Consider the following 13,234-nt stretch of genomic DNA (forward strand, 5'->3'; position numbering starts at 1 on the left):
AATCTGCGCTTTCAGACTTTAGTGAAACTCAGGATGCTTAATCATTGTGCCATGTGTGCGCACAGCAGTGCCAAATGATGGCAGAGCTGGTGGGGGGAGGGTATCTGCATTGGCCTTCACAGATACCTGTCAGAATCAGTAACAGGATCAAACCTTATTGTTCAGTAACCACAGTTCAACAATCCACACACTTAATGAGACATAGGGAGATGTAGGAACTTCAACCTTGGCAGTACCAGAAAATACAAATGTAAATAAATTAGTGTGTGTTTTTATACTGATGTAGCATTATCAGCATATATCTTATAGTGAGTAGGTTATGATGATGACGGTTCTGAATGAATCAAGCCTCCCTGTGTCTGCACCATTTTGCCTTGTAAATGTGCCACTTCTCCTGTCAAGAAGTGGAGTTGGTTTCTCTGCCCCCTTGAATCTGGTCTGGCCTTGAGACTTTCTTTGACCAACAGAATATGGTGGAAGTGCTGTTGTTGTGTGGATGATCCAGAGCCAAGGACTTACAGGGTCTTGTGGCACCTGCTCTCACCATCTTGAAACTCTGAAAGTAATTGTGCTGTGAAGAAGTCCATTTTAGCCTGTTACAGGGGAAGTCACTGACTGAGAAAGAGATTGGAATAGACTGACATCTCCGTTAAGAGCTAGCACCAACTGTAAAACATGTGAATAGGGCCACCTTGGACTCTCTCACATCAGTTAAGCCACCAAATGGATGAGAGCCTCATGAATGATCCAGGCAAGACCAGTAGAGGACCTACCTAAGTTGGCCACTCACCAAATCATGTGCAGTAACAAATCACTGTGGTGCTAAGCTCCTATGTTGTCAGGTGGTCATTATGCCATGAGATAGCAGCTTTGGGAATTTAATAATGTTTAATATTATGTAACATTTTACAGCATTTTCCTAAAAACCTTCAGTTCAGTTCAATTCAGTTGCTCAGTCATGTCTGACTCTTTGCGACCCCATGGACTGCAGCATGCCAGGCTTCCTTGTCCATCATCAACTCCTGGAGCTTGCTCAAACTCATGTCCATCCAACCATCTCATCCTCTGTGGTCCCCTTTTCTCCTCCTGCCTTCAGTCTTTCCTGGCATCAGGGTCTTTTCCAGTGGGTCAGTTCTTTGCATCAGGTGGCTTCAGCTTCAGCTTCAATCCTTCCAATGAATATTCAGGACTGATTTCCTTTAAGATTGACTGGTTGGATCTCCTTGTAGTCCAAGGGACTCTCAAGAGTCTTCTCTAGCATCACAGTTCAAGAACATTAGCTCTTCAGTGCTCAGCTTTCTTTATGGTCTAGCTCTCACATCCATACATGACTACTGGAAAAACCATAGCTTTGACTAGATGGACCTTTGTTGGCAAAGTGATGTCTCTGCTTTTTAGTGTGCTATCTAGGTTTGTCACAGCTTTTCTTCCAAGGAGCAAGCATCTTTTAATTTCATGGCAGCAGTCACCATCTACAGTGATTTTGGAGCTCCCCAAAATAAAGTCTGTCACTGTCCCCATTGTTTCCCATCTATTTGATGTAAAGTGATGGGACTGGATGCCAAAAATCTTGACATGTGCCAATCTGAGATGGAGAATGATTGGTTCAATACCACATGGCTGAAAAGTAACAGAACTCCTATTGGAACCTGGGTATTGACATGAAGGGTCAAATACTGGAGGATTAACTCCAATATTCCCTTTTTCCCTTGACTAAAAGAAAAAATGGTTCATTTGAAAGTTGTCTTAATTATGTACTTAATAGATTTAATGACAGGTATTAAATACAACTACCTGTAGGTAACTATTTAAATGTCTGTAGAAGGTGCATTGGAGACCATCTATGCATTCTCTGAAAAATGTGAGTGTTCCCAGGTTCTGAAGTAATCCATGGATTTTTCTTTTAACCATGAGGCTAGGTTCAGTTCTTTGCTTTCTGGGAGGAAATTCCCAATAAGGCATAATTATTAGGAAGTTACTTCTCCTTCCATTTAGAGTTTCTTGAAGTAGCAAAAATATGTTTCATTTTGAAAGATCAATGCAAACCAAGTTAACTGTCTAAAAATGCTGTAGAGCGTTTCTGGAGAATTATCTTGCACTACCACAGGGACTTGTGGGCTTGTTTCAAAAACAAAGCAAAAGCAAACCAAAACAAAACTGAACTGGGCTTCTCTAGAGATAGAATCTGTAACTTTCATCTAATTTAACACTCATTTCTAGCTGTGATTGAACACCAGGGGCTTTTGTTTTTTATTTTTGAACATCCTCTGCCATTAAGTTTTGTTATGTTTTTTGCTATCAAGAAAGATAGGCTATTCTCTTTTAAAATAAATCATAAATCAACTGGCAAAAGTATAAGGAAAGGTTGCCCAGGTAGCATCTCACATGTAAATAGAAAAGAAAAGAAAAAGTTTCCTAAAATGTAGATACAGCTTCACCTCCAACCAGGTTATTTGCTGTTTTAACAGTGTAGATACTTGCTCCTGGAAAATAGAAGTGATTGAGAACTGTTTGCTATTAGGCATATGCTCGTGTGTGGACGACATGCTTGACTTGAACAAGTACACACTTGTTTTAACTATGAAATGACACAAAATCAATAAAAAAGTAGAAATAGTGATAATAAGCTGGCTTTTTACCAATATTGAATCCTATAGTATTGGTCAACAGAACCGTTCACAATAATTTTGAACATTTAAACACTTGTACATTCTCCAGGTTTACATGAGTTACATGAGTGTCTTTTCTTGGCAACTCAAATAAAGCCAATTATTTAAAACACGGCCTAACTATTGCATTACATGTACTATTAAAGTGACCGTGATGTGATCTCCTAGTCTTCAAAAAGCTACCTAAAAATATTCTTTCATTCTGCTGCAATTAGGTAAATGAAGAAAGCTACAGACTCTTGCTCTCACATCCTGTTTATTAGGTGTTGGTAGAAAATATGAAGATTAAAAAAAAAAAATCCCATGTCCATTTATTTTTAATTTTCTTTCTGTTATTGTCACTGTAAATTTCGATGTCATATTCCCACAAGTTGCTGCCCCTAATCTGACAGTGTCAGAGGATCTATCTTCATTTTCTCACTCGTTTCATAATCTAATCCTAAGCTCTAACATGCAATTAGTGCCCTCTTCGCCCCCTGCATACCAAACAGGCCGACTGCTACAGCTTTCCCTGTGCAATCCGTTTAGCCGGGCTGCCCGTAATGAATATGTACATTTAGAAGACCTCAGCACAGAGGGTCACAGGCAATCAACCTTGAATTCAATTATGCGAGTCAAGGTTAATGACTCGCTGCAGTGGTCAGAGGCATTCAGAATCCTGCAGATTAAATCAGCCTGTCAGAGCTGACAATGTAGAAAGGACGGAATTACTTGTGTGAGAAACAGGGAATCGTGCAAAGATAAAATGGTGTCAGTCCTCAACGAAGATTACATGGAGTTCTCTGTGGCAAATCAGATTGTAAATCTCCTCTGGACCCACAATATAATTAGTCTACATAAAGACATTTCTAGATTGTAACATGAAGCCACTAATATGACCTCCTGAACTCCATCCTCACTAGGTACCTTCATTTTTTACCTCATCATTAACAACCGGTGATGGTTCAACAAGAAAAATGAAATTATTATATTTTTAGTTATATTCATCAAGTGTGCTCTGTGTGTGATCTTTTATAACACAACCTAACATTTAATTGGTAGAAAAATTATATGTTTTGTTAGTTCTTTTACACTACATTTTTTCTTAATTTTCTGTTAAGCTTTGTCTTGATAATAGTGGGGGCTTCCTGGTGACTCAGCGGTAAAGAATCCACTTGCCACTGCAGAAGCCACAGCAGATGTGGGTTTGATCGCTGGGTTCGGAAAATCCCCTGCAGGAGGAAATGGCAACCCACTCCAGTTTTCTTGTCTGGAGAATTCCGGGGACAGAGGAGTCTGGCGTGTTAGTCTATGGGTTTGCAAAGAATCGGACACAACTGAAGAGACTGGACACACACACTTGGTAATAGTAGAACACAGCTAGCTGGGAAATAAATAAGAACTAGGTTAAAAGCAGTGTTGCTCATAAAAGCAGTTATCTTATGATTATTTAAAAATAAAAATACCTGAATATTAAACTTTTGTTATAATTTATTTGCAAAGCAAACCAATATAAATTTTATTGGGATTTGCTGCAGAGACTAACCAATTTTTTGTATGCTATAATTTGCACGTGTTCCCAAATCCATGTAACAGAGAAACTGTCCTCTTTTCCTTCCATATTTTCTCTAAAGCAGAGTCTCTGAGACTGATTTTTAGGTGGAGAATCTCTGATCTTTGAATATCCATTGGCATTGCGTCTTGCATATTAAAAAAGAAAGTTCAACAATTGTTGTATTACTTGAAATGACAGATGTGTTCTTCAAGTTAGGCTTCATTAAGATTTATTTTTGTGGTTTGCAGTAACATGCTAAATTCGATAGAAAAGTAATTTTCCCCTTGTATTCATTTTCTTTCCCTTCTTGTTTTTCTCTGTGTCTCCCTTTCTTCCTGTATTTATTGAGCAATACTATGTGTCGTGTTTCTGTTAGTGCAGGATCAGGGATGAATTGCCTTAATCTGTAAGGAGCTTACAGCTAAGTAAAGAAAAAAGGACTTAACCAGCTAACTGGGTAGTACAATATGGGTGTTGCAATAGAGGATTATGTAAAATACAATGCTAGGCCCTAAGGAGGAGGTTTAAGATTCATGTCTGTGTGTACATGCATGTCAGGGCATGGAGGTGGTGTGTTAAGGAGTAGGGCTAGAGCAGTAAGGAAGACTTAAAATAGAAGGGAATATCTGAGTTGAGCTTTGAAGGATAGGGCTTCCCTAGTGGTTCAGTTGGTAAAGAATCCGCCTGCAATGTGGGAGACCTGGGTTCAATCCCTGGGTTGGGAAGATCCCCTGGAGAAGGGAAAGGCTACCCACTCCAGTATTCTGGCCTAGAGAATTTCATGGACTATATATAGTCCATGGAGTCGCAAAGAGTGGATACATGACTGAGCGACTTTTGCTTCGCTACGTTTTGAAGGATGGCTAGGAGTTTTCCTGTTGGGCAATTAGGAAAACTTCTTCTAGGCCTAGAGGACAACATGAGTTAGATGTGTAAGTTATGTTCTGGGTGGTGGCAAGTGATGTGAACTGGCCAGGGCATACAGAGAGCAACAGGGGACAAAGGGAGAGGTCACTTGAGGCCTTGACTGCCTCATACTCTAGTGTCAGTAAACCACTTGGCAAGTTTTCTCTTAAGGCTATATTCATTATCTAAATCAAATCCTACCCCTCTTTCCCATTCATCTTTTCATACATCTCAGTTTTTAACACCGGACTTGGTAAAGCAGGCTTATATAGCCTGTTACTTTATATCTCATAGTGAGCTGCAAAGGAGGCTCGTTTCCCAGGAGATTGGTGGGGAGGCGAGTGTGGGGCCCTGCTGCTCTGTCTTCACTCTGGGGACCCATGGGGGCCAGCCTTGTGCCAACCAGAGCCCTCAGCCATAGTCATATGTTGAGCAGAGGGCTTTTTTGGTGTGTTTTAGCCCCCAAAGTGGATATACATTTTTTGTGTCTATGAGCCTGGGCTCACACCATTTCCTGTGACTGGTGGTGGCCTATTCTCTCTGTTTTTTCTGCCAACATCTTTTCCTTCAGGTCCTAAGTTCATGCTCTCTGGGGTGACCTTTCTAAGCCATGGGGCCAACTGTGAGCTCATCTGCTTCTGGCCTCTGAGAACTTGCTGCCTAGAACACAAACTTGGCGTGTAATCAGTGCTGAGGTGGCCCATTTCTCTTTTGATACTGATGTCTTATTACTGTGAGAAGTATTGTTTAACCACTTATTGAAAGCTAGACCTCATAGGGTGGCCCACACTGCTTGCACCCAGGCTCCTCTTACTCAGTGATTTTTAATGCTGTTGAGGAGAAGGGAAGATTGAAAAGACATGAGAGAATTTTTGTTTGTTTCAGTGTCTGGGAAGAGCCAGAGAGACTACTGTCCTGTAATGCACATCACACTCTAGTAATGAGTGAGGATTGTGCAGCACTGAATTTTGATACAGCAAGCTTTATCCTACATCAGAGCTCTCCAATACAAAGCTGTTTTAACTGGAAGACTTCCCTCCCATCTTCCCCAGGCTAGCAACTCTTCACCTTGCCAATGACAACTTTATACAGTGTTGCTATTTAACCTCAAATATTATTCATTAGGCAGCCCCCTTCTCACTCACTTTATAGTTCAGTTCAGTTCAGTCGCTCAGTCGTGTCCAACTCTTTGCGACCCCATGAATCGCAGCACGCCAGGCCTCCCTGTCCATCATCAACTCCCGGAGTTCACTCAGACTCATGTCCATTGAGTCAGTGATTCCATCCAGCCATCTCATCCTCTGTCGTCCCCTTCTCCTCCTGCCCCGAATCCCTCCCAGCATCAGAGTCTTTTCCAATGAGTCAACTCTTTGCATGAGGTGGCCAAAGTACTGGAGTTTCAGCTTTAGCATCATTCCTTCCAAAGAAATCCCAGGGCTGATCTCCTTCAGAATGGACTGGTTGGATCTCCTTGCAGTCTAAGGGACTTGCAAGAGTCTTCTCCAACACCACAGTTCAAAAGCATCAATTCTTCAGTGCTCAGCCTTCTTCACAGTCCAACTCTCACATCCATACATGACCACTGGAAAAACCATAGCCTTGACTAGACCAACCTTAGTCATATGCCTTCCTAATATTGATTCATAGCATGTATTTGTAATTATTTATTTTCTTATTTATTGTTAGACTCAAATCCATGAGAACAGAGACTTCTTTATTTTTATTTTATTTATTTTTTTATTGAAGTATCGTTGATTTACAGTATTGTGTTATTTTCTGGTATATAGCAAAGTGATTTGGTTATAGAGGTTAAAGCGTCTGCCTGGAATGCAGGAGACCCGGGTTCCATCCCTGAGTCAGGAAGATCCCCTGGAGAAGGAAATGGCTACCCAGTCCAGTACGCTTGCTTGGAGAATTCCATGGGAGAGGAGCCTGGTGGGCTACAGTCCATGGGATTGCAAAGAGTTGGACACAACTGAGCGACTTCACTCACTCATGTTCTTTTCCATTATGCTTTATTACAGGATATTGACTATAGTTCCCTGTGCTATACAGTATGACCTTGTTTATCTATTTTGTATATAGTAGTTTGTATCTGCTAATCCCAAACTCTAAATGTATCCCTCCACATCACTCCTGCCCCACCCCATTCTCCTTTGGTAACTATGAATTTGTTTTCTATGTCTGTGAGTCTGTCTCATCAATAAGTTTATTGGGGGTCAAGTTTAGATTCCACATATAAGTGATATCATATGATATTTGTCTTTCTCTTTCTGACTGTTACACTTAGTGAGATAATCTCTAGCTCTTTCCTTGTTGCTGAAAATGCCATTATTTCATTCCTTTTTATGGCTGAATAATATTTCATTGTATATATGTACCACATCTTCTTTATCTGTTTATCTGTTGATGGACATTTAGGTGAGAGCAGGGACTTTTGTTGACATTTTTTTTAACCACTCAGCATCAAGAACAGTTGTCAGCACACAGCCGGCACTCATAACTATTTGTTAAATGATTCTTCTGCTCTAGGTGGGACTTTCAGATTTAGCAGATAAAAATATGAAACATTCAGTTACTTTGAATTTCAGATAAACAGCTTAAAAAACGTAAATAAGTATACCCCAGATATTACTTGACACATACATATGTTAAATCCTTACACTAAAACTTGATTCTTTGCTTAAGTGAAATCCAAATTTAACTGGTCATATTGTGTTTTATTTGACAACCTGAATCTAAGTTATCAGAGACTTGAGGGCAGTCACCATATGTTATTGGTTATCATACCTCTTTCTGTTTTCTTATAGCTACCTCAATTAGGCACTCAAACATGCGCTGATGTTATTTGACTGAAATACATACCATTTAGTGTAACTGAGGGGAGAAAGCAATGGCACCCCACTCCAGTACTCTTGCTTGGAAACTCCCATGGATGGAGGAGCCTGGTGGGCTGTAGTCCATGGGGTCGCTACAAGTTGGACATGACTGAGCGACTTCACTTTCACTTTTCACTTTCATGCATTGGAGAAGGAAATGGCAACCCACTCCAGTGTTCTTGCCTGGAGAATCCCAGGGACGGGGAAGCCTGGTGGGCTGCCGTCTATGGGGTCGCGCAGAGTCGGACACGACTGAAGTGACTTAGCAGCAGCAGTGTAACTGAGGACTGAATCTCTCTATTAACAGTTTTCCTAAGTGAAATCCCAGTGTAATAAACTTACTTAGAGTAAAATGAGTGAAAAATATCTCTTTGTTTGGTCTTTTCTTTCAATCTAACTGTGGTTATTAGAGTTACTTCTGTAAATTTTTTTTCATTTCTTTAGTTAAAACAAACCTATCATTCAAAGCATTAATTATGTTATGAGACATTATAGTTGCTAATTCCAAAACAAGCTCCATTAGTCACCTTCATTTTAAATAAGCTGGATATTGTTCATAGGACACTTTGTTCTAGAAGATTGTTTTGAGTCATGTTGAAAAATGTTCTCTAAACAGGATTCAGTGATGACTGGTGTCAAGGAGCTGTCAGTGGTTTTATGGGGACAGGGGTTCTTTCATTCAGTTCCATTAGAATTCCAAGCAAGAAAACAAATGGCCTGGGGATAGTTTTGTGAACCATGTAGCCCAGAAATGACAGAAATAATGAGAGGGCTATAGCTAGGTTCCCAACCCAAATTTAGTATGGTACAATATTCTTGGTACACATGGTGCTGTGCTGTGGAGTGCTACACTCTCTAAATCCTCTCTTCTCTCCATTTCTTGGTGGTGTTGTCTGGAGGAAGTATATGTGGCTAGAGAAAGACCTTGACTTCAGGCTTAGAATACTACAGATCTTTTGGCAGGGGAAGTGGTAGATGAAGGGTGTGAATGCATTTGTCAGCAATTCTCCCAGTAAGTACAGGTGAGGGAGCAAACGTATGCTGGGTAGGAAAATGAATGAAAGAAACCAAGGAAAAAAAGGATAACGTGATATGGATTAAATCAGACATTCTGTTGAAAGGACAAATGTATGTCAATTAGAGTTATGTAAAATTGTATTATGCCAGAAATTATTGTGGTTATCTTTGCCATTATCAGCATCACTTTCATTTAACATTATTCCAAAGCATCAGAATTACAAAAAAAAAAAAAAAATTCATGGGGTCTAAAATTTAATCTAACTTTGACCAGACCTTCCAAATGACAGAATACCTGTATCTTCCTAAATAAGTGTGCTGCTGTTATGATTTAGCATACATAGTTAAAAACAGTTAACATTTCAGGAGATTTTTATATTCTTTACTCTATATGAATAGTATTTCCAGGTTTGTATCAGTGCAATGAGCCAAAATTTTTCTGGAAGAGCAAAATGTTTTTGCTACCAGGTTGTCTTCTGGCCACGCATGCTCCACTTTTATGATTCCTTGCCATATCTTTGTGTTTTCCTTCTTTTTCCATATCTTTAATATTATTCACCTAAAGTCATTTTTTCTCCCCGTATTCTTCCCCTGATCCTCCCAGGATTTCAATTTTTCAAGAAAGCCATCTGATTCTATTAAAAAGCAGACAATGAAACAAATGCTTCCAAGCCCAGACTAGCCTGGGAGGTCTGGTCAACATGGATACCACGGGACTCACGGGAGATCCTGATGATAACGGGTCACACACCCAATTCAATTTTAGATTGCTTATGCTAAGTCTAGCCAGTTTTGAATTTACCAGAATGTCTTATTATTATTCCCCAACTCCCTTCCTGATCAGTGGAGGTGACGGAGTTGGCTAGTTGAGTCCTAAATTATGGTGTTTTTTCTGTTGTTGCTAGGTGAATAAGCTGTACTCTTCATGGAATTGTGGAAGCTTCTTTAAATAACAACTGACACTGGTTTTCTGTTTGTGCTGGTAATATAAAATCACCTTTATAAATAAATTAAAAATTTGTTTGATTTTAAAAAATTAAGTGGCTATAAAATGTAAGTGGGTAAAGCTTAAGTAGTGGGTGGTCCAATAATGACCTAAGTTTGAGAAACACTGGGTTGACTGATTGACTCATTCAGAGGACACTGACTGTTACAGCCACAGAGCACCAGCTGATCGGCCTCAAGTTATGTGAGCAGAGCTACCCTTGTGAGAAGAAAGCAAGCAATGGAATTTTCAGGATCCATTACTATATGAATTATGGATTAAATCAGTAAAGGTTCTGAGCTATAGATTGACATGATGCATCCTGTCAAAGGACCACTTATGAACTTGGAAGGTTCATTTATGATGTAACATGTCAAAATCCCATTTATTAAAATCTCTCTGCCCTGGATTGATGATATTGTCTTTTCTCAAAATATATTTTAGTCTTAAGTGAAGGGAAGAGGAAAGAAAAGACAGCTTTCTTTTTAAAGTGACAGGAGACTATTGCAATAGTCCAGATAAGCAATGCTGACTGCCTGAACTGAGCCTTGGGTATGCAGATGGTTTGGAGAAATATTAATAAGCAGAATCAATAGGCTTTAGTCACAAGCTGGGTTGCCTCCCAGTTTAAAGGCCTTGGAAAGTGGGGTTCAACCTTGTTCATCCTTACAGCTGTCCTCGGGGTATGTCAGTGTGTTCTGTTCACATTTGGCCTTTTCAGAAATAAAGTTTTTAAAAGGAAATAAATGTAAACCAGTTTTCTAAGGAGCTTCCTCAGTGAATGCTGATATATAATAAAAATGTACTTTATAAATTAAAAACTATAATGTGAAAAATGCATATTGAATATACTATGATATTAAAGATGACAAATTGGTATGTAGTTGCAGTGAAATAAAAATAAAAATCACAAAATACAAAGGGGTGCCCATGTTGTTAATAAATGGTACAACAGACTATAAAACAGGATCTGAATTGGGTTGATTCATCTGGTAAATAGAAAAGATATAAGGATTCACTCATTCATCCATCTAGTCTACAAATATTTATTGAGCACATTGATTATGGTTTTATGGATCAGCAGCCCCAAGCATGGAGGTGGCCATAACAGGTCGTGGGCACTGTATTTCAGAAGTAAATGCTCTGCCCAGGAACTGCTAGCTAAGTGGGACGTTATTTACTGGTACCGACAAATTAAAAACATAAATAACATTCCAGTGTCTAAATCTTTTCAATAAACACAAATTATGAGTTTTGTATATGTAAAACACAATCTCCCTGTGGAAAAACACTTTATTGGTAATTTATGTTGTACCAAGTGTGGGGCAAATTGCTAAAGTCAAAACCATTCCCTGATTCTGATTGCATTAAAAGTGTCCCCCAACACCCCATAGCCAACTCAGATATTAATTTATGGATAATAAAATAGTGTTCATTTGGTCAACTCTCATTCATTCATTTCTACACATGTGTCTTGAGTGTGGTGTTCACCTGTTTGACTCCCAGTTTGAGTACGAGTCTGCTTGAGGAAATGGCAACTAGCAAAGGGACTGCCTCTGGTCTTACTCTCTCTCTGTGGATGTAACAAATCTCAGGCAAATGGACAAAGCTTGGATAACTGGTCTTATATGGTCCTAGACTAGGTCTCAGGGAAGTGCTGCCTTCCCCTCAAGCCTACTTCTTTCATGCCTATTCATCTCACGATTAAGATCCATTCTCTACTTAGCAGCCAGAAAGATAATAACCACCCTCCCCCAACAAAACAAAAGACACATCAATTGACACATCAAAACAAACCACATCACCATTCTCTTGCACCTGCCATACAGGAGATGCAGGAGACATGGGTTTGATCCTGGGTTGGGAAGATCCCCTGGAGGAAGGCATGGCAACCCACTCCAGTATTCTTGCCTGGAGAATCTCATGGACAGAGGAACCTGGTGGGCTACAGTTCATAGGGTCACAAAGAGTCAGACATGAATGAGCATGCATACATGCACCATTCTCTTGAAACATTACAATCCATTCAGGGCAAATTCTAACTCTACCACAGCTGACCCTACCTAGCCTGTCTCCATTTTAAACAAATTGAGGTAACATTGGCTTATAGCTTTATGTAAATTGTACAAGGTTATATTTCTACTTCTGTATATACTACGGCATGCTCACCACCAAAAATTTAGTTCCCATCTCTCACCATATAGTTGATTACCTGTTTCACCCTTTTCCACAACCCCTCCCCTCTAATAACCACTACTGTGTCCTTGGTATCTGTGTGTTCATTTGTTTTCTTTCTATTTATTTATTTATTTTCCACATATGAGTGAAATCATATGGCATTTGATTTTCTCCATATGACTTATTTGACTTAGCATAATACCCTCAAGGTCTATCCATGTTGTGTCAAATGGCAAGATTTCATCTTTTTTTATTAGCCCACCTCCCTTTGCTTATTGTATCTCAGCCACATTGGTCCTTATTTCATTCCTCATACTCCCAAAACTCTTTCTTCTTTATCCTTCACATAAGCTGTTCTTTCTGCAGTGAATGCTCTTTTCCCAGGTTGGAGTCTGGTCAGCTCACACTGACCTTTCAGACCTTGGCTAGCAAGTTCTTCCCTGATCACTAATCTGAGGTAGATGACCTTATTTTATTCACTGAAAATATCACTTGCAAAATCCTATACTTTTTCTTCATAACAAATCATCATTTATTATCACGTCCATATTTATATATTTGTTTATTGTTTGTCTCTAAAGTCCATGAAGGTAAGGGACATGGCTTTCTTGTTGACCATTGAATAATTAACATAAAGCTCATAACTAGCACATAGTAGGTAATCAATAAATATTTGTTGAAAATGTCTGTAAACATCTATTTTGGAGAAGGAAATGGCAACTCATTCCACTATTCTTGGAGAATTCCTGGAGAATTCCAGGTTCAGAGGAGCCCAGAGGGCTAAAGTTCATGGGGTTGCAAAGAGTCAGACACAACTGAGTGACTAACAGACACACAAACATCTATTTATTCAAATTCAATAAGTCCATTAAATTTTTTTTATTGAACTAGACTTGATTTGCAATGTTGTATTAGTTTCAGGTGCACAGCCAAGTGTCAATTATACATATATATTCTTTTTTAGATTCTTTTACATTATAGATTATTATAAGATATTGAGTATACTTCCCTGTGCCATACAGTAGGTCCTTATTAGTTACTCCTAATTTAGCACCCTTCCCCCTTT

The sequence above is a fragment of the Ovis canadensis genome, chromosome 1 (genome assembly GCF_042477335.2).
Source record: "Ovis canadensis isolate MfBH-ARS-UI-01 breed Bighorn chromosome 1, ARS-UI_OviCan_v2, whole genome shotgun sequence".
Taxonomy (NCBI): Eukaryota; Metazoa; Chordata; class Mammalia; order Artiodactyla; family Bovidae; genus Ovis; species Ovis canadensis.